Here is a 23,511-nt window from a genome sequence, read left to right on the forward strand (position 1 = left end):
GCTCACAGGTTAGTCTGCTCCAAGCATTCCCACAAAGGTCAGAGTTTTGTAGTAGTTAATACGTCATTTTTCTTAACATAATTGGTGATATAGGTTACAAGCAAGTCTGGCGCCGAACAGAAATTGTTGCGCTATGCTCCTTTGTTTATTGTGTTTATTGTGCATAAATAGTGAATTGTCCTGACACAATATTGCGTTTCGCTTCTGTTATTACCATGGTACATTGACAAAAACATATACTTTTATTCACAGGATAAAACAGTTGTTTTGTATCACTAATTGTCCAGTACGATTACAGCATACAGTGTTATTGTCACTGCTACATTTCTGTGATGCTACCAGAAATTATTTCCACTACTAATTAATTACCGTTGAGCTCAAAGGTTATATTAATAAACGGTTAACGAATGTGTATCTATGACAACGATTTGTGAGACTGGTAAACTTACCTTTGTTCGTACGATGGTCTTTCGTTCTACACGGTGCGTTTCAAGGTCCTGTACCCATCCGTCGGTAAACTGTACCTGGGCTTGTTGCAGTGACCTGAAGTTACTAAACTTCATGAGTGTATGCACTCACTCCAAGAACCGTATAATTATAAATATGAGCGTGGTGAAAGTTGGGCAGCACGCTAACGTCTTTTGTCCACTCTGTGTACTCGTAAGGGTCTAACCCTTTCACTCCTTTGATTTTTTCCTCGTATCTTTTCTTTGTCTTTTCGTCGAGTCTGTCTTTGTACGGACCGGCATTGTTCTCCTTTTGTTTTTGTACATTCCTTTTTGTGCGTCAAAGAAAAAACAAGAAGGCATTGGAACCGGAGAATGAACGTTTTGCAGTGCTGCAAATGCTTGCATTTGATGCGGTACTTGGATTGTTTTGCCACGAGTTCCCGGCATGCAATGCGCGAAAATCACGTGATTGCTAAACAAGGGAGAGGGTGCATCCGGCCTCCTTGGCTGTAATTAGTCCAGCCCAGAGTCGATCATGACCAATTGGCCAATCCAACACCTTTCATTATATATACCCTTCCTAAAAAATAAAAAAAATCCATCGGCCCATAAAAACAAAAAATCGCCAGCGGCCCACCGGGCAATTGCCCGGTATGCCCGATGGCCAGTCCAGCTATGCCCGGTCTCATGGCACCAATCAAAGTGGCAGAAGTTGCATTTAAGCAATCCAAGAGTGTTTGTGCATGATTATGTTGGCATTTAGGGTTTAAGGGTTGCTGGCTTTAACAACGGAAAATGTGAAGCATGAGAGGGCTGAGGACAACAAGCTTGCTCAGCACAATTGCCACAATTAGGCTACGTCCCTTTCCACACACACACACACACACACACACACACACACACACACACACACACACACACACACACACACACACAAATAAAACACACACCCTTGGGTGGCTGCTGAAACAACTAGACAAGGCTATTCATACATGCAGTAAAAAGGCCTGACACACCTGGAGCCAGTGATGTGAGAACTGAGTGGAATTATGAAAATTAAATTGTTATATAAACATGTTTTTTTTCCGCTTGGCATATACACATGAGGCCTGGTAACACTATTTGTGCAAGACATCCAGGGAAACTTGTTTTCATACTCCAGGGCCAGCATTGCTTGCGAGTTTGATTTATTCCCATCTACTTGGTTGGTTTAACATTTATTTAATCACCATAGTAATGATCCTGAAATAATTTCCCCAAACACACACACACACACAAAGCACAACATACTCTTCAAGTTTGAAATTCCTAGCATCGAGCTAAGACCAGACATCCCAACAGAGCAAAGCAGAGTGAACAGGTCAAGCATGTCGAGGCTAAACAATGAGCTTAAGTGGTGTGTGTTTGTGTTAAGAGACAGAAAGAGGAGGAATGAAAGGGGTAATAGTAACGATTTCAGTGCAGGTCCTGATTTAGAAAACTCAATGAGTAACTTGCCAAGATTAAACATGTCAAGAAGTTAAGAAACTGATTTAATTTCTTTACCTTGCAATTTCAGAAACCAGTTTCTCAGCGTTTCACTGACTTCTAATGAAATCCATTTGCATCATTGTGAAATTTGGACCAAAATATTCATTCTAAGGGCAGAAAAAGAAAGCAGCGAGGGAAGATAATAAACATAAAATCAATACACAGGATACATTTGTTGTATCAGAAATGTGACAAAAGCTCCTGGAAAAACACAATTGACTATAGAAGGCTTAATAGGGCTTTGGAGTTGACGTCACGCCGCAATGCATTATGGGAGCGCAGCGCCATTTTCGGGGTCTACGAATCAAACCAAACACATTGTGTTGGAACGACGACTACAAGAAAGATGCTTAAAAGCAGCTCAAAAGAGAATGAACTGTATAGAGACCGATTTCATTCAGAGGCGAAGCAGCAGTACTTGCAGAAAATAGCGTGCATTGGAAATGTGGACCCGTATGAAATACGGCCGTGGAATAGAAACCCTGAAGACCAACCGCTACTGACACCGCGGTAAAGTGAGCCGTCATTTGTGAGCCGCGGTCAAGCCAGCCGCCTCCTATCCGCCGCATAAATTTCCTTGCGCTTTTACACCAGTCTTTACGGTAGCGCCTTTTTGCTTTACGTACCGATTGAAAGCCTATACCCGCGCACACGTGCACGCGCGCGAACAGTCGCACGCGCATGCGCGAGCACAAATTACAATGTAACAGCCCGATACAGTCAATACAATTATGGAAATGTCAGAAATTCATTAAAAATCATCCTGAGTAGTTGAGGTCCAACTTTCAACACATCCCCCCTCTGGGACACCTACTGTACCTGTGTGCCAAGTTTCATCCAGATTTACTGTAGAATTCCTCAGAAATTAAAGTGTACTTGTATTCAATGCAATACAGCCAATACACTACAATTATGGCAATTTTCAAAAATTCATGAAAAATCATCCTGAGTAGTTGATGTCCAACTTTCAACAGATTCCTTCTCTAGGACACCTACTGTACCTGTATGCCAAGTTTCATCCAGATTTACTGTAGAATTCCTCAGAAATTAAAGTGTACTTGTATTCAATGCAATACAGCCAATACACTACAATTATGTCAATTTTCAAAAATTCATTAAAAATCATCCGGAGTAGTTGATGTCCAACTTTCAACAGATTCCTTCTCTAGGACACCTACTGTACCTGTATGCCAAGTTTCAGCCAGATTTACTGTAGAATTCCTCTGAAATTAATGGAAACATTTATTCAATCTAATACAGTCAGTACAATAGAATTATGTCAATTTTCAAAAATTCATTAAAAATCATCCTGAGTAGTTGATGTCCAACTTTCAACAGATTCCTTCTCTGGGACACCTACTGTACCTGTGTGCCAGGTTTCATCCAGATTTACTGTAGAATTCCTCTGAAATTAATGGAAACATTTATTCAATCTAATACAGTCAGTACAATAGAATTATGTCAATTTTCAAAAATTCATTAAAAGTCATCCTGAGTAGTTGAGGTCCAACTTTCAACAGATTCCTTCTCTAGGACACCTACTGTACCTGTGTGCCAGGTTTCATCCAGATTTACTGTAGAATTCCTCAGAAATTAAAGGAAACTTGTATTCAATGCAATACAGCCAATACACTACAATTATGTCAATTTTCAAAAATTCATTAAAAATCATCCTGAGTAGTTGATGTGCAACTTTCAACACATCCCCCCTCTGGGACACCCACTGTACCTGTGTGCCAGGTTTCATCCAGATTTACTGTAGAATTCCTCAGAAATTAATGGAAACATTTATTCAATCTAATACAGTCAGTACAATAGAATTATGTCAATTTTCAAAAATTCATTAAAGATCATACATAATAGTTGATGTCCAACTTTCAACACTTTCTTACTCTGGGCGTCCTACCGTACCTCTGGGCCAAGTTACATCTCAATTCACTGTAATCTTTATCAAAAATTGAAAGAACAATTATATGTCAATGCTGGATGTGTGTCCTTTCAAAGTGACACTAAATAACAGAACTCAGGCACTTAGTGCAGCTGCCGTACCCTACTGTTGTCACAGTCCTGGGTCTTATGACCCAGTGTTTTGAGTTTCAGTTCTTTTGATGCTGTTAGTGTATGTTCTAGCTTATTATGTTTCCTAGGTGCATCTGTTTATCAGTTCCCCCCTTGTATTGTCATACCCTGTGAAGTCTCCCTTGCCCTTCGCTTCGTGTGTTTCTTATCTATGTGTCTTATGTTGTCAGGTCTGCGTTTCATTAGATTTCCGGTTTTATTTTGAAGGGTTCCTGTGTTCCTAGGTTCAATGTTGTTAATGTTACGCTCCCCTTGTCACGTTGTTATGTTCATGTGTGTCAGCTGTTTCCTCATGTGTTCCCACTTTCCTCATTATCCTCCTGTGTGTATTTAGTCCGCGCGCTTTCAGTCATTCCTGGTCAGGTCGTCTGCTCATCCATGTCTCATCTCCAGGTACCCATGTCAGTTCATTATGGTTAAGGTTTTTCATGTTTTGTTATTAGTTCACCCAGTTTAGGTTATTGTTTAGTTTTCACCCATGCCCTATTATTTTGTACCCTTGTTTCTTGCCTTATTAAACGGCTTGTTTTGTTAATCCACACCACGTTTTGGTCTGCGCTTGAGTCCTTCCCTGCAACACATACGGTCTGCCCCAGCCAGACCGTGACAGTACGACCTGACCCACTATGGACTCAGCAGACCGCGAGCTTTACGAGCGTCGGGAGGCAGCCTTCGCCCAGCTGGAGGAGGAGCTCCGCTGGAAGCCGTGGCGTACCCCCGACTACGAGCGCATTTTCCACGGGACTCGGCTAGCTCTCGGAGGTCCCAAGAGCTGCCGAAAGTCCCCGCCTGTTGCGCTGCCTGCATCTAAGCCTCGCTCGCTTCAGGTGGGAGTCCTCCGTGTGGCTTCAGGCGCTCACGCTCCAGCCTCGGTGTCACCATTCTGTGCACCAGGGGCTCAGTCGCTCGCTCCGCCGGCTTCCTCCACTCGCAGGAAGCGGCGCGCACGCCGCCATAAACCGGACATCGCTGAGCAGCTCACGGTGGTGAGTAAAAATGACTTTTATTCTCACGTCCCGTCTGACGCTAACAACAATCGGCTCACTTCCGATCCATGGGGAATTTCCCTTATGGATGACGACGTGGACTGGGAGGATCCGTTTTGTTTTACTCCCTCTACACAGGGAGGGATGAAAGACAATTCCCGCTCGCCTAAGCCTGCACATAGGGTTAAAGGACAGACTGTTAATTATGTTACCAGGACAAACACACTCAGTTCCACTTCCGTCTGTTCAGGTTCTGTCAGTTCAGGTTTTGTTAAGTCTGGTTCAGTCATCCCCAAGTCAACCCGCTCTGCGACTGTTAACCCTAGGATTTTGAAAACTGTTAAAACTAAGACTGCTATTGCTAAGACTGCTACACATGAAGTGGACGGCGGGTTCATTTTTGATAGATCCGTTTTTGTCGACCCTATATATGTTGACCCTGAGCCTGCCGTTTCTGCGACTGTTTTATCTGAGCCTGTTCCCGTTCCTGCTCGTGTTTCTCCTTCCGGGGCAGCTCGGGCCCAGCGTGCCTCTGCACCCGTGTCTGTTCCTCGGGTGGGGGAGACTGAGGCCCAGTTGGCTCCCGCTCTGGTTTCCAGGCCGGCTGAGGCTCTGACCCTTTCTGCACCCGTATCAGCTCCTCGGGTGGGAAGGGCAGTTGCCCAGCCGTTGCCGGTGCCTGTCCCGGCTTCCGGGGTGAGGGGGGCTGTGAACCAGTCCACCCCTGCACCCATGCCGGTCCCCAGGGTGAGGTCAGCCAGGATACAGCCCGTCTCCGCACCCGTACCTACTCCTCGGGTGGGAGTGACTAGTGTCCGGCATGCTCCTGCACCCGTCCCTGTCTCTACTGAAGGCTCAGGAGAATTCAGTCTGCAACCAACACCACCACCACTACTGCATGCTTTTCAGTCTATAGCTCAGTCATTAGCTCTGATAGCAGCCCAGTCCATAGGTCATTTTCCTGCGTTTCCGTTAGCTCAGCCCTTAGCCCACTGTGCAGCTCAGCCAGCTCCCCATTGTTCAGCTCAGTCATTCGCTCCATCGCCTGCTCAGCCTTCTGTCCAGCCGGTGGTCTCTACACCTGCTGGTCATGCTTCGTCTGCTGGAGGTTCAGCAGAACCCAGCCAGCCTCATGCTTCGTCTGCTGGAGGTTCAGCAGAACCCGGCCAGCTTCATGCTTCGTTCGCTGGAGGTTCAGGAGAACCCGGCCAGCTTCATGTTTTGTCTGCTGGAGGTTCAGGAGAACCCGGCCAGCTTCATGTTTTGTCTGCTGGAGGTTCAGGAGAACCCGGCCAGCCTCATGCCTCGTCTGCTGGAGGGCCCGAGGAGCCCATCCAGCCTCATGCCTCGTCAGCTGGAGGGCCCGAGGAGCCCTTCCAGCCTCATGCCACGTCTGCTGGAGGGCCCGAGGAGCCCTTCCAGCCTCATGCCACGTCTGCTGGCGGGCCCGAGGAGCTCGTCCAGCCACCTTCTGCTTCTGCTACGCCTGGTCCAGCTCCAGCCTGTGCTTCGTCTGCTGCAGCTCCAGCCTGTGCTTCGCCTGGTGCAGCCTCCGAGTCTTCGTCCTCGCCTGGTGCGGCTTCATCGGAGCCTTCGTCCTCGCCTGGTGCGGCTTCATCGGAGCCTTCGTCCTCGCCTGGTGCGGCTTCATCGGAGCCTTCGTCCTCGCCTGGTGCGGCTTCATCGGAGCCTTCGTCCTCGCCTGGTGCGGCTTCATCGGAGCCTTCGTCCTCGCCTGGTGCGGCTTCATCGGAGCCTTCGTCCTCGCCTGGTGCGGCTTCATCGGAGCCTTCGTCCTCGCCTGGTGCGGCTTCATCGGAGCCTTCGTCCTCGCCTGGTGCGGCTTCGTCGGAGCCTTCGTCCTCGCCTGGTGCGGCTTCGTCAGAGTCTTCATCTTCGCCTGGTCCGGCTTCGTCAGAGTCTTCATCTTCGCCTGGTCCGGCCTCGTCAGAGTCTTCGGCCTCGTCAGAGTCTTCGGCCTCGTCAGAGTCTTCGGCCTCGTCAGAGTCTTCGGCCTCGTCAGAGTCTTCGGCCTCGTCAGAGTCTTCGGCCTCGTCAGAGTCTTCGGCCTCGTCAGAGTCTTCGGCCTCGTCAGAGTCTTCGGCCTCGTCAGAGTCTTCGGCCTCTGCTTCAGCGTCGCCTGGTCCTACGGCTGTTATGCCGCCGCCCAAGCCTCGCTCTGCACCCGGGAATCTTCGGCCACCTGCTGGACGTCGCCGCCGTCGAGGTCGGCCCCCTGAACTGTTTCACCACCATTGCCGTCCGCACGGACGGCCCCCGGAACTGTTCGACCATGGATTGCTGGACCGTCACCCTCCGGGTCGGCCCCCTGAGGAGTCATGAACTGTTCCCTGTGCTCCTGTGATTTTGTTGGACATTTTGTTTTTTGTGGCCTTGTTTCTGGCCCTCCATCCTGGACCCCCGCCGCCCGCCCTTGGTGGGTTGTTTTTTGTTTTTGTTTTTTCGAGGTTTCGGGCGTCTGGAATCCGCCCTTAACGGGGGGGCTCTGTCACAGTCCTGGGTCTTATGACCCAGTGTTTTGAGTTTCAGTTCTTTTGATGCTGTTAGTGTATGTTCTAGCTTATTATGTTTCCTAGGTGCATCTGTTTATCAGTTCCCCCCTTGTATTGTCATACCCTGTGAAGTCTCCCTTGCCCTTCGCTTCGTGTGTTTCTTATCTATGTGTCTTATGTTGTCAGGTCTGCGTTTCATTAGATTTCCGGTTTTATTTTGAAGGGTTCCTGTGTTCCTAGGTTCAATGTTGTTAATGTTACGCTCCCCTTGTCACGTTGTTATGTTCATGTGTGTCAGCTGTTTCCTCATGTGTTCCCACTTTCCTCATTATCCTCCTGTGTGTATTTAGTCCGCGCGCTTTCAGTCATTCCTGGTCAGGTCGTCTGCTCATCCATGTCTCATCTCCAGGTACCCATGTCAGTTCATTATGGTTAAGGTTTTTCATGTTTTGTTATTAGTTCACCCAGTTTAGGTTATTGTTTAGTTTTCACCCATGCCCTATTATTTTGTACCCTTGTTTCTTGCCTTATTAAACGGCTTGTTTTGTTAATCCACACCACGTTTTGGTCTGCGCTTGAGTCCTTCCCTGCAACACATACGGTCTGCCCCAGCCAGACCGTGACAACTGTGGTGCAGCAAGTTAGTAGGCTCTCAATGGGCGAGTGAGCTGTAGTCCACAAAGAGCATTCTGGCGTAGCTCTGCCGCTGTTCTAGGTGACTCAGCACCGAGTGGAGGGTGATGGCATCTTCTGTGAATCTGTTTGCACGGTATGCAAACTGGTGGTGGTCGAATTCTGGGGGGAGGTAATCCTTGGTGGTGCTGAAGGACTAGTCTCTCAAAGCATTTCATGATTACCGGTGTGAGGGCCACAGGGCAATAATAGTTCAGGCTGGTGATGGGAGACTTCTTTGGTACTGGGATGATTGTGGCTGATTTTAGACAGGATGGGATGGCTGCTTCATCTAGTGAGAGATTGAAGATTCTGGTGGAGATGAGGGTGAGCTGGTGGGCACATGGTCTTAGCACTTTACCACGTATTCCGTCTGGACGCCTTCCTGGGGTTCAATGCTAGGAACACACATCTGACATCGTGCTCCGTTACAGTGAAAGGAGCGGTGCAGGAACCAGGTGAGGATGAGGATGGGAGCAGGGCTGAGGCAGATGAATGCTGCTGTTGTGGTGTTTCAAAGCGGGCGAAGAAGCTGTTTATTTCCTCTGCTATCTGCACACTCAGGTTTTCTGTTTTCACAGTTCTGCCTCTGTGGTTTATGATGTCTATTATTCCATGCCACACCTCTCGTGTGTTGTTGCTGGACAGGTGGGACCCCTTTTCAGGTCAGCTCGAGCAGACCTGTACAGAGATCTGTCAACAGACCTACAGGGAGTGCAGAATTATTAGGCAAGTTGTATTTTTGAGGAATAATTTTATTATTGAACAACAACCATGTTCTCAATGAACCCAAAAAACTCATTTATATCAAAGATGAATGTTTTTGGAAGTAGTTTTTAGTTTGTTTTTAGTTTTAGCTATTTTAGGGGGATATCTGTGTGTGCAGGTGACTATTACTGTGCATAATTATTAGGCAACTTAACAAAAAACAGATATATACCCATTTCAATTATTTTTTTTACCAGTGACACCAATATAACATCTCCACATTCACAAATATACATTTCTGACATTCAAAAACAAATCAGCGACCAATATAGCCACCTTTCTTTGCAAGGACACTCAAAAGCCTGCCATCCATGGATTCTGTCAGTGTTTTGATCTGTTCACCATCAACATTGTGTGCAGCAGCAACCACAGCCTCCCAGACACTGTTCAGAGAGGTGTACTGTTTTGTCTCCTTGTAAATCTCACATTTGATGATGGACCACAGGTTTTCAATGGGGTTCAGATCAGGTGAACAAGGAGGCCATGTCATTAGTTTTTCTTCTTTTATACCCTTTCTTGCCACCCACGCTGTGGAGTACTTGGACGTGTGTGATGGAGCATTGTCCTGCATGAAAATCATGTTTTTCTTGAAGGATGCAGACTTCTTCCTGTACCACTGCTTGAAGAAGGTGTCTTCCAGAAACTGGCAGTAGGACTGGGAGTTGAGCTTGACTCCATCCTCAACCCGAAAAGGCCCCACAAGCTCATCTTTGATGATACCAGCCCAAACCAGTACTCCACCTCCACCTTTCCGGCGTCTGAGTGGGACTGGAGCTCTCTGCCCTTTACCAATCCAGCCACGGGCCCATCCATCTGGCCCATCAAGACTCACTCTCATTACATCAGTCCATAAAACCTTAGAAAAATCAGTCTTGAGATATTTCTTGGCCCAGTCTTGACGTTTCAGCTTGTGTGTCTTGTTCAGTGGTGGTCGTCTTTCAGCCTTTCTTACCTTGGCCATGTCTCTGAGTATTGCACACCTTGTGCTTTTGGGCACTCCAGTGATGTTGCAGCTCTGAAATATGGCCAAACTGGTGGCAAGTGGCATCTTGGCAGCTGCACGCTTGACTTTTCTCAGTTCATGGGCAGTTATTTTGTGCCTTGGTTTTTCCACACGCTTCTTGCAACCCTGTTGACTATTTTGAATGAAACGCTTGATTGTTCGATGATCACGCTTCAGAAGCTTTGCAATTTTGAGACTGCTGCATCCCTCTGCAAGATATCTCACTATTTTTGACTTTTCTGAGCCTGTCAAGTCCTTCTTTTGACCCATTTTGCCAAAGGAAAGGACGTTGCCTAATAATTATGCACACCTGATATAGGGTGTTGATGTCATTAGACCACACCCCTTCTCATTTTTTGAGATGCACATCACCTAATATGCTTAATTGGTAGTAGGCTTTTGAGCCTATACAGCTTGGAGTAAGACACCATGCATGAAGAGGATGATGTGGACAAAATACTCATTTGCCTAATAATTCTGCACTCCCTGTAAAGTCAGCATTGTGGGGTTTGAGGAGTGTGCAGACGTCGCTGGTCATCCGGTGTTTTTGGTTTGGGAAAACCCGAATGCTTTTGTCCACAGTCACATTTGCAATACAGAACTTGATATAGTCCAGTACTGATCCTGTGAAAGTTTATAATGCAATATATTATACTTTACCAATGTAATGCTGCATGCCAAATCAATTTTGAAAATATCTGTGAATTTTGTATTGAAAAATGCAGGTATCTTTCAGGTTTATTTTTATGGTAAATGGCCTGTATTTATATAGCGCTTTACTAGTCCCTAAGGACCCCAAAGCGCTTTACACGTCCAGTCATCCACCCATTCACACACAGGTGATGGCAGCTACATTGTAGCCACAGCCACCCTGGGGCGCACTGACAGAGGCGAGGCTGCCGGACACTGGCGCCACCGGGCCCTCTGACCACCACCAGTAGGCAACGGGTGAAGTGTCTTGCCCAAGGACACAACTACCGAGACTGTCCGAGGCGGGGCTCGAACCGGCAACCTTCCAATTACAAGGCGAACTCCCAACTCTTGAGCCACGATCGCCCCGTTTATGTTATCAAAAATGTATTAAAAGTATAAGCATGAAAAATTACAAGAGTGCAATAAAAAATATAACCAAACAAGCTTAATTTACAGTTTGAAATACAGAAGATAATGAAAATATATAAATAACTACCTATTAATCCCCATATCCAAGTATCTTGACGTGTAAAAACAAATTACATTCTTTCCTCAGTTTCTATTAATAAGACTTAAATTTACATGAAATTATTCAAAATTATATACATTATTCATAATGTGACAAAGAATTCAGAAACAACATGGAGAATGTCTTGATGCATGCTCAATCATCCAGGTAATTAAATCCCTAAAGGTTGATTCTGTTCATCTGGACGTAGCGTTTTCAATGGGAGAAAAGTTTTGTCACTCATCCAAGTGACTTCTGCAGTCTCAGCTGACTGCAGGTTTCCCTAATCTTATAATAATAATAATAATAATAATAATAATGGATTCCATTTATATAGTGCTTTTCGAGACCCTCAGAGCGCTTTACAAATCCACTATTCATTTACACACGGGTGGAGGCAGCTACAGTTGTAGCCACAGCTGCCCTGGGGCAGACTGACAGAAGTGAGGCTGCCATATCGCGCCATCGGCCCCTGTGGCCAACACCAGTAGGTTTTAGATGAAGTGTCTTGCCCAAGGACACAACGACCGAGACTGTGGGAGCCGGGGCTCAAACCGGCAACCTTCCAATTACAAGACGAATTGCCAACTCTCATTATGCAATGTACTGTTTAAAAGAAAAAACTTTTTTTTTGCCTTGACAACATACATTCATCTTCATTTCAAATAAGTAGTTATTTTTCACACAGAGAGCAATACCATTCTCCAGCCTCTGCTGTCCAAAAGTACTCTGTATTCATCTGGAGGCACTGTGTGTGAAACCACTTTAAATAGCTCTCATGCAGGAACAAAGCAATTGTATAGAATGAAGTGAGGGAATGGAGCTATAAATAGATTAATATAGATATATGAAAATAAACTTATATATAGACATAGGAGCACAAGTTTTAACATTAATGTTTCTGGGATATAATAAACAATATAAGCATACAGGTGTCTAAGCAAACATTGTGGCATACAAAGTGATAGTGCAGTGAGTCATGTTTATTCCTGTTCAGTATGTGTCTGACACAAGTGGATGAATTTAAAAGTCTGACAGCAGCAGCAACAACAGACTATGCCTTCCTAATGACTTTCTATCTGTTTACATCTTTTTCTTTGATGCCTGTATCCCAGCTTGAAGAGTCTTGGACCCTTTTTCTAGTCAGTGGGTGTGTGGGCAGACAACTCTGGCTTGTCACCGAGTTGGATTTCCTGGTATTTGTAAGATGGCACTATCTACAAATCAGGACACATTAACTATGATATTAAAAAATGACATGATGACATAGTTCTTGGTCAGTTTAACAAGCATTTCTCAGTTTTGTTCTTTATAGTTCTGTTCATCATATCATTGCTTGTGAGTCCTGGATTATTTGATGATATGTTTACATTATGTATTCTTTTGTTTTCAGTTCCATGTTGCTTTTAAGTGTAGTTCTTCTTCAGCGTTCCACAAGTGGATGGAACACTTGTGAAAACACTCTAGTGTTAAAGCCAGTCTTGTCTTCATGTCTGTTTATGCTTTTGTCTGTGTCAAGCTCGTGTGTCTTAGTCTGTGTTTTAGTTTGGTGGCCTGTTGTCTCTTTCTTGTGTTGAGTCTTACTTCCACTGTCTTCTTATTCCCAATGTATCCCTGCTGTGTTACACAGCCGTCTCCAATTCCCCTAATCGCCATCCTATTTATACATTTTGCCAATCTCCTGGTCTGAAGTACATTATTCTATTCTATTCTATTCTATTCTATTCTATTCTATTTATACAGCACCAAATCGCAACAACAGTCACCTAAAGACACTTTATGTTGCTGGGTAAAAACGCAACAATAATACAAAGAAAACCCCAACAATTTAAGTACCCCATATGAGCTAACATTTAGTGTGAGTGGGAAGGAAAAACTCCATTTGAAGAGGTAGAAACATCTGGCAGAAACAGGCTCAAGGAGAGACACCCATAGGACAACATATACACTGTGCAAGAGATACATACTAACTAATGATTAAATGCAGAGAGGTGTATAAACACAGAACGAGCAAAGAAGGAAAAAATTCATACATGATGGGAAGTCAGCAAGAGCCTAGGCTTATTGCAGCACAAATAAGGGAAGATTCAGGGTCACCTGATCCACTATAACTGTATTATTTGTCAAAACTGAGGGTTTTAATGCTAATCTCAAAAGCAGAGACGGGTGTTTGTCTTCTGAATTAATTTAGAATAGAATAGAATAGAATTCAACTTTATTGTCATTGCACATGTCACAGGTACAAGGCAACGAAATGCAGTTTGCATCCATCAAGAAGTATATATTGTAATAGATGTATTACAATATATATTAGCAATAATATAGGTATGTAAGTATATTACAGAAATGGGTCTATTATGGTATGTTACAATGTACACAGTATGAAGTAATTTATGAATATGCTATAACTATAAGTATGTACAGGCTGTAGTGAGTACAAGCTATGAACAGGATATAAATATGAAAAACTATACAGAATATGAAATAAAAAAAACTATACAGAAGTATGAGATATACAGCTATACAGAAATGTGAACTATGCAGGTTATAAACCGTTGCAGAATTAAAAATTATCGTTTTGTACAGAATGATGTGAGCTGCATCCACAGAAGAGAGGTCTAAGAGATGAAGACTCTGATTCCTGTTCAACATTAAAATTCTATACAAACCACAAGTACACCTAATATTCTAAAATTAAAATCTGGATTTCAAAGCTAGTCAGTGAAGACAAGCAAATATGCTGTCTCTTTATAGTCCCTGTCATGACTCTCTCCGCAGCACTTTTGATCCATCAATATTAAACAATTATTGATGCATCGGATTGAGATGAAACCTAGCCCACAGGTACAGTAGGTGTTCCAGAAGAGAAATGTGTTGAAAGTTGGACATCAACTACTCAGGATGATTTTTAATGAATTTTCGAAAATTGACATAATTCTACTGTATTGGCCGACTGCATTGGATACAAGTACCCTTTAATTTCTGAGGAATTCTACAGTAAATCTGGATGAAACTTGGCACACAGGTACAGTAGGTGTCCTAGAGAAGGAATCTGTTGAAAGTTGGACATCAACTACTCAGGATGATTTTTCATGAATTTTTGAAAATTGACATAATTGTAGTGTATTGGCTGTATTGCATTGAACACAAGTTTCCATTAATTTCTGAGGAATTCTACAGTAAATCTGGATGAAACCTGGCACACAGGTACAGTAGGTGTCCCAGAGGGGGGATGTGTTGAAAGTTGCACATCAACTACTCAGGTTGATTTTTAATGAATTTTCGAAAATTGACATAATTGTAGTGTATTGGCTGTATTGCATTGAACACAAGTTTCCTTTAATTTCTGAGGAATTCTACAGTAAATCTGGATGAAACTTGGCACACAGGTACAGTAGGTGTCCCAGAGAAGGAATCTGTTGAAAGTTGGACATCAACTACTCAGGATGATTTTTCATGAATTTTTGAAAATTGACATAATTGTAGTGTATTGGCTGTATTGCATTGAACACAAGTTTCCTTTAATTTCTGAGGAATTCTACAGTAAATCTGGATGAAACTTGGCACACAGGTACAGTAGGTGTCCCAGAGGGGGGATGTGTTGAAAGTTGGACATCAACTACTCAGGATGATTTTTAATGAATTTTTGAAAATTGACATAATTCTATTGTACTGACTGTATTAGATTGAATAAATGTTTCCATTAATTTCTGAGGAATTCTACAGTAAATCTGGATGAAACCTGGCACACAGGTACAGTAGGTGTCCCAGAGGGGGGATGTGTTGAAAGTTGCACATCAACTACTCAGGATGATTTTTCATGAATTTTTGAAAATTGCCATAATTGTAGTGTATTGGCTGTATTGCATTGAACACAAGTTTCCTTTAATTTCTGAGGAATTCTACAGTAAATCTGGATGAAACCTGGCACACAGGTACAGTAGGTGTCCCAGAGGGGGGATGTGTTGAAAGTTGCACATCAACTACTCAGGATGATTTTTAATGAATTTTTGAAAATTGACATAATTCTACTGTATTGGCCGACTGCATTGGATACAAGTACCCTTTAATTTCTGAGGAATTCTACAGTAAATCTGGATGAAACTTGGCACACAGGTACAGTAGGTGTCCTAGAGAAGGAATCTGTTGAAAGTTGGACATCAACTACTCAGGATGATTTTTCATGAATTTTTGAAAATTGACATAATTCTACTGTATTGGCCGACTGCATTGGATACAAGTACCCTTTAATTTCTGAGGAATTCTACAGTAAATCTGGATGAAACCTGGCACACAGGTACAGTAGGTGTCCTAGAGAAGGAATCTGTTGAAAGTTGGACATCAACTACTCAGGATGATTTTTCATGAATTTTTGAAAATTGACATAATTGTAGTGTATTGGCTGTATTGCATTGAACACAAGTTTCCTTTAATTTCTGAGGAATTCTACAGTAAATCTGGATGAAACCTGGTACACAGGTACAGTAGGTGTCCCAGAGGGGGGATGTGTTGAAAGTTGGACATCAACTACTCAGGATGATTTTTAATGAATTTTCGAAAATTGACATAATTCTATTGTACTGACTGTATTAGATTAAATAAATGTTTCCATTAATTTCAGAGGAATTCTACAGTAAATCTGGATGAAACCTGGCACACAGGTACAGTAGGTGTCCCAGAGGGGGGATGTGTTGAAAGTTGGACATCAACTACTCAGGATGATTTTTAATGAATTTTTGAAAATTGCCATAATTGTAGTGTATTGGCTGTATTGCATTGAACACAAGTTTCCTTTAATTTCTGAGGAATTCTACAGTAAATCTGGATGAAACCTGGCACACAGGTACAGTAGGTGTCCCAGAGGGGGGATGTGTTGAAAGTTGCACATCAACTACTCAGGATGATTTTTAATGAATTTTTGAAAATTGACATAATTCTACTGTATTGGCCGACTGCATTGGATACAAGTACACTTTAATTTCTGAGGAATTCTACAGTAAATCTGGATGAAACTTGGCACACAGGTACAGTAGGTGTCCTAGAGAAGGAATCTGTTGAAAGTTGGACATCAACTACTCAGGATGATTTTTCATGAATTTTTGAAAATTGACATAATTGTAGTGTATTGGCTGTATTGCATTGAACACAAGTTTCCTTTAATTTCTGAGGAATTCTACAGTAAATCTGGATGAAACCTGGCACACAGGTACAGTAGGTGTCCCAGAGAAGGAATCTGTTGAAAGTTGGACATCAACTACTCAGGATGATTTTTAATGAATTTTTGAAAATTGACATAATTCTATTGTACTGACTGTATTGCATTGAATACAAGTACACTTTAATTTCTGAGGAATTCTACAGTAAATCTGGCTGAAACCTGGCACACAGGTACAGTAGGTGTCCCAGAGGGGGGATGTGTTGAAAGTTGGACATCAACTACTCAGGATGATTTTTAATGAATTTTCGAAAATTGACATAATTCTACTGTATTGGCCGACTGCATTGGATACAAGTACACTTTAATTTCTGAGGAATTCTACAGTAAATCTGGCTGAAACCTGGCACACAGGTACAGTAGGTGTCCCAGAGGAGGGATGTGTTGAAAGTTGGACCTCAACTACTCAGGATGACTTTTAATGAATTTTTGAAATAAACATAATTGTAGTGCATTGACTGTATTGCACTGAATATGAGTTTACTGTGATTTCTGAGTAATATTACAGTAAATCTGGGTAAAAACTGGCCCAGAGGTAAAGTAGGTGTCCGAGAAGAGGATTGTGTTGAAAGCTTGGCATCAACTTTTAAGAATGATTTTTAATGAATTTTTGAATATGCAACCAGACTGTCACGATGGCTGTATTGGGCTGTTCCATTGTAATTTGTGTGCGCGCGTGCGTGTGACTGTTCACGCGCGTGCATGTGTGCGCGAGTCTAGGCTTTCAATCAGGATATAAAGCGAAAAGGCGCTACCGTAAAGACTTGTGTAAACGCGCAAGGAAATTTATGCGGCGGATAGGAGGCGGCTGGCTTGACCGCGGCTCACAAAAGACGGCTCACATATTTTCGTACCTTATCTGTGGAATCAGCGCGTACAAGTCGTCATTCAAGCAAAGGTAAGTCAGCTCGAGTACTGCGAGTGAAATGCGTTTGATTTCCTTGCAAACATTCAGATTAGTGCAGCATAAATTCATTCATGAGGGGAAATTACAGTGAGAACATGTGGAGGCTGTTAGGTGGATAACATAGCGAGTTCAGTGCATTGATGTGACATTCTCCTGAAGGATTGTTATTCTTTATGGTTAAAGAAATTGCACTAATTTATTCATATTTATTATAAATAATCCTAATTAAACATCTTGCTTCCATGTTTGTATCTTGTGTCACTAAAAATACAATTTATTTTAATTTTATATATTGATCAATGACCTGCAGAATCTCCTTATCATATTAAGGGATTCATAATTGTCACTTTATGCTTTCTCCATCTCTAAAGTGATGACATCCTTGCATTACCGGTACATACTTTAGGTTCATTTTCTGCAGGCAGATTTACACTATAACATGCAGCGTTCTATAGATGGACACATAAAGAAATGAAAAATTACATGTATGTGCTAACTTTCTAAACACTTTGTTACATTTATGATAAAGTAGATAAAACACATTTCACCAAGCATTTCACTACATATCGTACTGTGTATGACTGTGTACGTGACAAATAAAATTTGAATTTGAACATTTACGTCGGCCTTGGCTCATAGTTCTTGTCTTTAAATGAACTTTGTCTGTGTGTGTTTCAGGTCCTGCACTCTCAAAGACTGAATGAACCAGCATTGCAGCCATGGGTCACTGTGAGCATCACAGGGAAGGTTGAAGCCGCCCACTGCACCTGTATGGCCGGAGTCGCAGAGACCTGCAGCCATGTCGCTGCTCTTCTGTTTAATGTAGAAGCAACAGTGTTGATACGTGGCACAAGGACTGTTACAGATGAACCTGCATACTGGGTTTTGCTGGGTAATATGACCAAGATACAGCCAGAGGTTGGCCATAAGATAGACTTCTCCTCTTCAGCTGCCCAAAAAAAGGCTCTTGATCAAAACCTAAACAGACCATCTGTAGTGACAGGTAAAAGGAGCTGTCCTCAAAACAGAAAAATCCCACCTGCTACTTTGGAGGAGTTGTCACTGCTATTGGATACTTTGCTGGAACACAGTAAAGCTGTGGGTTGTGGGAATGACCCATAATGTTTTATCTAGGGGTCTAGATTTATGCCTGTAGTGCACTGTCATGTAAATAATTTGCATTTACTGAATATATACTGACTGAGTACCACTGTTCAAAAGTTGAATAAAGAAACAAACTAATTTTTGCCTCTTTTTTTTTTTTATTGAAACCACCTTATAGAACATCACATCAGTTACAATGTAGAATCCATGTCATTTATAGTTTACAAATGACAAAATGTTTACACAAAATCATGAGTGTTTACATGACATCACCCACTACTAACATTATTTACTGTATCTTTTGAAAAAATACAGCAATTTTAACAGCACAAGACTTAAGAATATTTAACAGGAGCAGGTTTCATTCTTCCCTGGTTTTATTATCACACTGTTCACCAAAACGCAGCAAACCTTCACCATCTTATCCAGAAGGGTCCCCTCTTCACCCTCACATGGAAGAAGTAATCTGATTGGCATGGTGGTATGTTTGCAGCAGGTCCCTTGTGTAGCGCTGGAACCCAGTCACGATGTTTCATCCATTTCATAGGCTGGTTTGCTGCAATAATGCCAAATAATTAGCAACTCTATAAATAGAAGCTGGGAGGAAGCTGGTGGCTGCCTTGTTTAGCAATCACGTGATTTTCGCGCATTGCATGCCGGGAACTCGTGGCAAAACAATCCAAGTACCGCATCAAATGCAAGCATTTGCAGCACCGCAAAACGTTCATTCTCCGGTTCCAATGCCTTCTTGTTTTTTCTTTGACGCACAAAAAGGAATGTACAAAAACAAAAGGAGAACAATGCCGGTCCGTACAAAGACAGATTCGACGAAAAGACAAAGAAAAGATACGAGGAAAAAATCAAAGGAGTGAAAGGGTTAGACCCTTACGAGTACACAGAGTGGACAAAAGACGTTAGCGTGCTGCCCAACTTTCACCACGCTCATATTTATAATTATACGGTTCTTGGAGTGAGTGCATACACTCATGAAGTTTAGTAACTTCAGGTCACTGCAACAAGCCCAGGTACAGTTTACCGACGGATGGGTACAGGACCTTGAAACGCACCGTGTAGAACGAAAGACCATCGTACGAACAAAGGTAAGTTTACCAGTCTCACAAATCGTCGTCATAGATACACATTCGTTAACCGTTTATTAAAATAACCTTTGAGCTCAATGGTAATTAATTAGTAGTGGAAATAATTTCTGGTAGCATTACAGAAATGTAGCAGTGACAATAATATTGTATGCTGTAATCGTACTGGACAATTAGTGATACAAAACAACTGTTTTATCCTGTGAATAAAAGTATATGTTTTTGTCAATGTACCATAATAACAGAAGCGAAACGCAATATTGTGTCAGGACAATTCACTATTTATGCACAATAAACACAATAAACAAAGGAGCATAGCGCAACAATTTCTGTTCGGCGCCAGACTTGCTTGTAACCTATATCACCAATTATGTTAAGAAAAATGACGTATTAACTACTACAAAACTCTGACCTTTGTGGGAATGCTTGGAGCAGACTAACCTGTGAGCTGGAGTGTTCTGAGACGTTATATTTGGTATATCCAGACCATCCGTCGGCTCTTACTTCGGAAACATGGCTTAAAAAATTTCTCTTCAACGACTTAATCCGATAAAAAAAAAAAAACGATCTCTTTACCCGTTGGCTTCCCGTGGCTGTCATGCGGCCGGCTATTGCAGTTAATAATACAACAGCTTCTTGCCATTTTTTGGGTTTCTTTTTATCGCTGTGTAACTGAGTTCAATTGAAAGCCTGCGTGCGCTAGTACCTCTTGCCACAAGTTCCCAGAATCCTTTGCGGTTTTACCCCTGAATGACGTCACATTTTCAATCTTTATCCTGGTGGGCCGGTCTCTAGTCAAAATGCCCGGGCCGATTTTTTGTCCCAGTCCAGCCTTGCCACCGGGCAAATGCCCGGTATGCCAGTCCAGCTATGCGGGGCGGTCCCTCTGGATTGGCAGACCGGGGTCCAATCTTTAAGAAGTGCAACTGGAGGTTGTGCTTCAACTACAGGGAGATCACACTCCATAGCCTCCCCAGGAAGGTCTATGCCAGGGTGCTGGAAAGGAGAGTTGACCCTTTAGTCAAACCTCAGATACAGGAGGAACAATGTGGTTTTCATCCACCAGGGCTGCCCTTTGATTCTGTTTATAAATTTTATGTGCAGAATTTCATCTGTGCTTTTTTCAGATGATGTGGTTCTGTCGGCTTTATCGGGTGGTGGCCTCTGGCTCTCACTGTAGTGGTTTGCATCTGAGTGTGAAGTGGAGGGAATGAGAATCAACACGAATGTGAGTGAGAATGAGAATCAAATTTGAGGTCTTAGCTGGAAAATGGTAGAGTGCTTACTGTGGGTCAGGACCAAATTGCTGCCCCAAGTGGAGGAGTTCAGCACCTCCCTTAGATACAGGGTGAGGAGTTCAGTAATTAGAGATGCGTAAAGTTTTTATTTAAAAAATAAAATAAAATAAGAGTTAGATACCTGACTCTCCAAATACATTTCCTGTAATGTGGGTACAATTCACATATTCCTACCAGCGTATGAACAGTCAGTTCCTGATACATATAATTTGACTGAAGATTTGTATGCTTGGAGTGAATAAGTTCCTTGTTTTAAGCTCAGGCCTCTAATGATTGTGCAAATTGGACCCAAAAACTAGGAGCCCTGCATTACAGAGCTCTGGGTCCTCAACAAAAAGGTTATATAATAATGTAAATAATGTAAAAATAAATATAGATGCTTGGTAGTGTGCTGATTTGCCACTAAAGTAACATCAAAAGTACATCCCCGTGAAACATTAAATTGGCTAGTTTCTACGTGTGGCTAACCATAGGCCACATTTTATCTCCTGCTAAATTTTCAGACAAACTCTTGTAATTCACCGTTTATCATTTGTATATTCTCCCAGTCCACGATGAAATAGAATAGAATAGAATTCAACTTTATTGTCATTGCACATGCACAGGTACAGGGCAACGAAATGCAGTTTGCATCCATCCAGAAGTGCTTTAGTGATATAGATATATTACAATATATATTAGCAATAATATAGATATGTGAGTATATTACAGAAATGGGTCTATTATGGTATGTTATAATGTCGTCCAGGTGAGATCCTCGGAGATGTGGACTCCCAGGAACTTGAAGCTGCTCACACGCTCCACAGCCGTCCCCTTAATGTGGATGGGTGGATGTGGGTCAGCATTCCTCCTGTAGTCCACGATGAGCTCCTTGGTCTTCTCGGTGTTAAGCAGCAGGTTGTTTCTGTCGCACCACTCAGCCAGACGATCCACCTCCTCCCTGTAGGCGGCCTCATCGTTGTCACTGATGAGGCCAATCACCGTGGTGTCATCTGCAAACTTAATGATGGTGTTGGAACCATCAGCAGGTCTGCAGTCGTGGGTGAAGAGGGAGTAGAGGAAAGGGCTCATCACACAGCCTTGTGGTACACCGGTGTTCATTGTGATGGTAGATGAGCAGCGGTTATCCAGCCGGACATGTTGGGGGCGGTTGGTCAGGAAGTCCAGTAACCATTTGCAGATGAGGGAACTGATGCCCAGGTCTGTCAGTTTCCTGATGAGTTGTGAGGGGTGGATTGTATTGAATGCTGAACTGAAGTCTATAAACAGCATTCTGGCGTAGGTGTTGTTGTTGTCCAGGTGTGAGAGGACAGAGTGCATTGCGATGGAGACTGCATCCTCTGTGCTCCTGTTCCGGCGGTATGCGAATTGGTGGGGGTCCAGGGTGGGGGGGAGACAGGATTTGAAGTGTGCTAGGACCAGTCGCTCTAAGCACTTAGTGATGATGGGGGTGAGTGCTACCGGGCGGTAATCATTGAGGCAAGATGGGTTGGAGTTTTTGGGTATCGGGACGATGGAGGTGGATTTGAAGCAGGCCGGTACCACAGCGTGGGCCAAGGACAGATTGAATATGTCTGTGAGCACTCCTGCAAGCTCCCCAGAACACGCTCTGAGAACACGCCCGGGGATGCCATCAGGGCCTGCAGCCTTGTGGACATTGATCCTGCTCAGCACCGCTCCTACATCGGTGGGGGAGAGAGTCATAGGTTGGTGGTCTGGCGTCATGTCTGCTTTGGTTGTGGTTGTGGGGTTCCCTCGCTCAAAACGAGCATAAAAGTTGTTGAGCTCGTTGAGGAAGGAGACATCAGAGGATGCGGGGGAGGGTTTGGTGGTCCTGTAGTCTGTAATGGTCTGGAGTCCTTGCCACATGCGTCGGGGGTTGGAGTTGGAGAAGTGTTCTTCTACCTTCTTTTTGTAATGGTGTTTGGCTTTTTTGATGCCCTTCTTTAGATTAGCCCTGGCTGTACTGTAGGCGTGTGCATCTCCAAATTCAAATTCAAATAAATTCAAATTCAAATTCAAATTTTATTTGTCACATACACAGTCATACACAGTACGATATGTAGTGAAATGCTTGGACAACTGCTCGTGACCTAAAGAAAACAAAAAAGGAAAGGCTATGAATAAGATAGGAAATAAATATGAAAAATTAAAAAGGGTAAATTTAACTAGGAAGGAATAAAATATAAATTAAGGTTAAAAATGAAATAACTGTACAACACAAATTAGAATGAAGGGTAAATTTAACTGGGAAGGAATAAGATAAAATATATAAATTAAAGTTGAAAATAAAATAACTGTACAACAAAATACACAATACACAATATAGAACTATATAAGAATGTATGAAGAAATCTAAATATAAATAAATATATACACAATAACAGCAGCTGTACAAGTATTAACTGGAAATGAAGAATATAGTGACCAGTGTTGTGCAAAAACAATGTCCAGAAAGTCCAGTGTGTGTGTAAGAACCATATGTGTGGGTCAGTACTGTGTGGTGGTGTGATTGAGAGACCGTATCGCCTGCGGGAAGAAGCTCCTCCTCAGTCTCTCTGTGTTGGTCTTCAGGGAGCGGAATCGCTTTCCTGACCTCAACAGAGAGAACAGTCTGTTGTTGGGATGGCTGAGGTCCTTCACGATCTTCCTGGCCTTGGTCCAGCACCGCCTGCTGTAGATTGAGTGC

The sequence above is a fragment of the Maylandia zebra genome, linkage group LG19, assembly GCF_041146795.1.
Source record: "Maylandia zebra isolate NMK-2024a linkage group LG19, Mzebra_GT3a, whole genome shotgun sequence".
Classification (NCBI taxonomy): domain Eukaryota; kingdom Metazoa; phylum Chordata; class Actinopteri; order Cichliformes; family Cichlidae; genus Maylandia; species Maylandia zebra.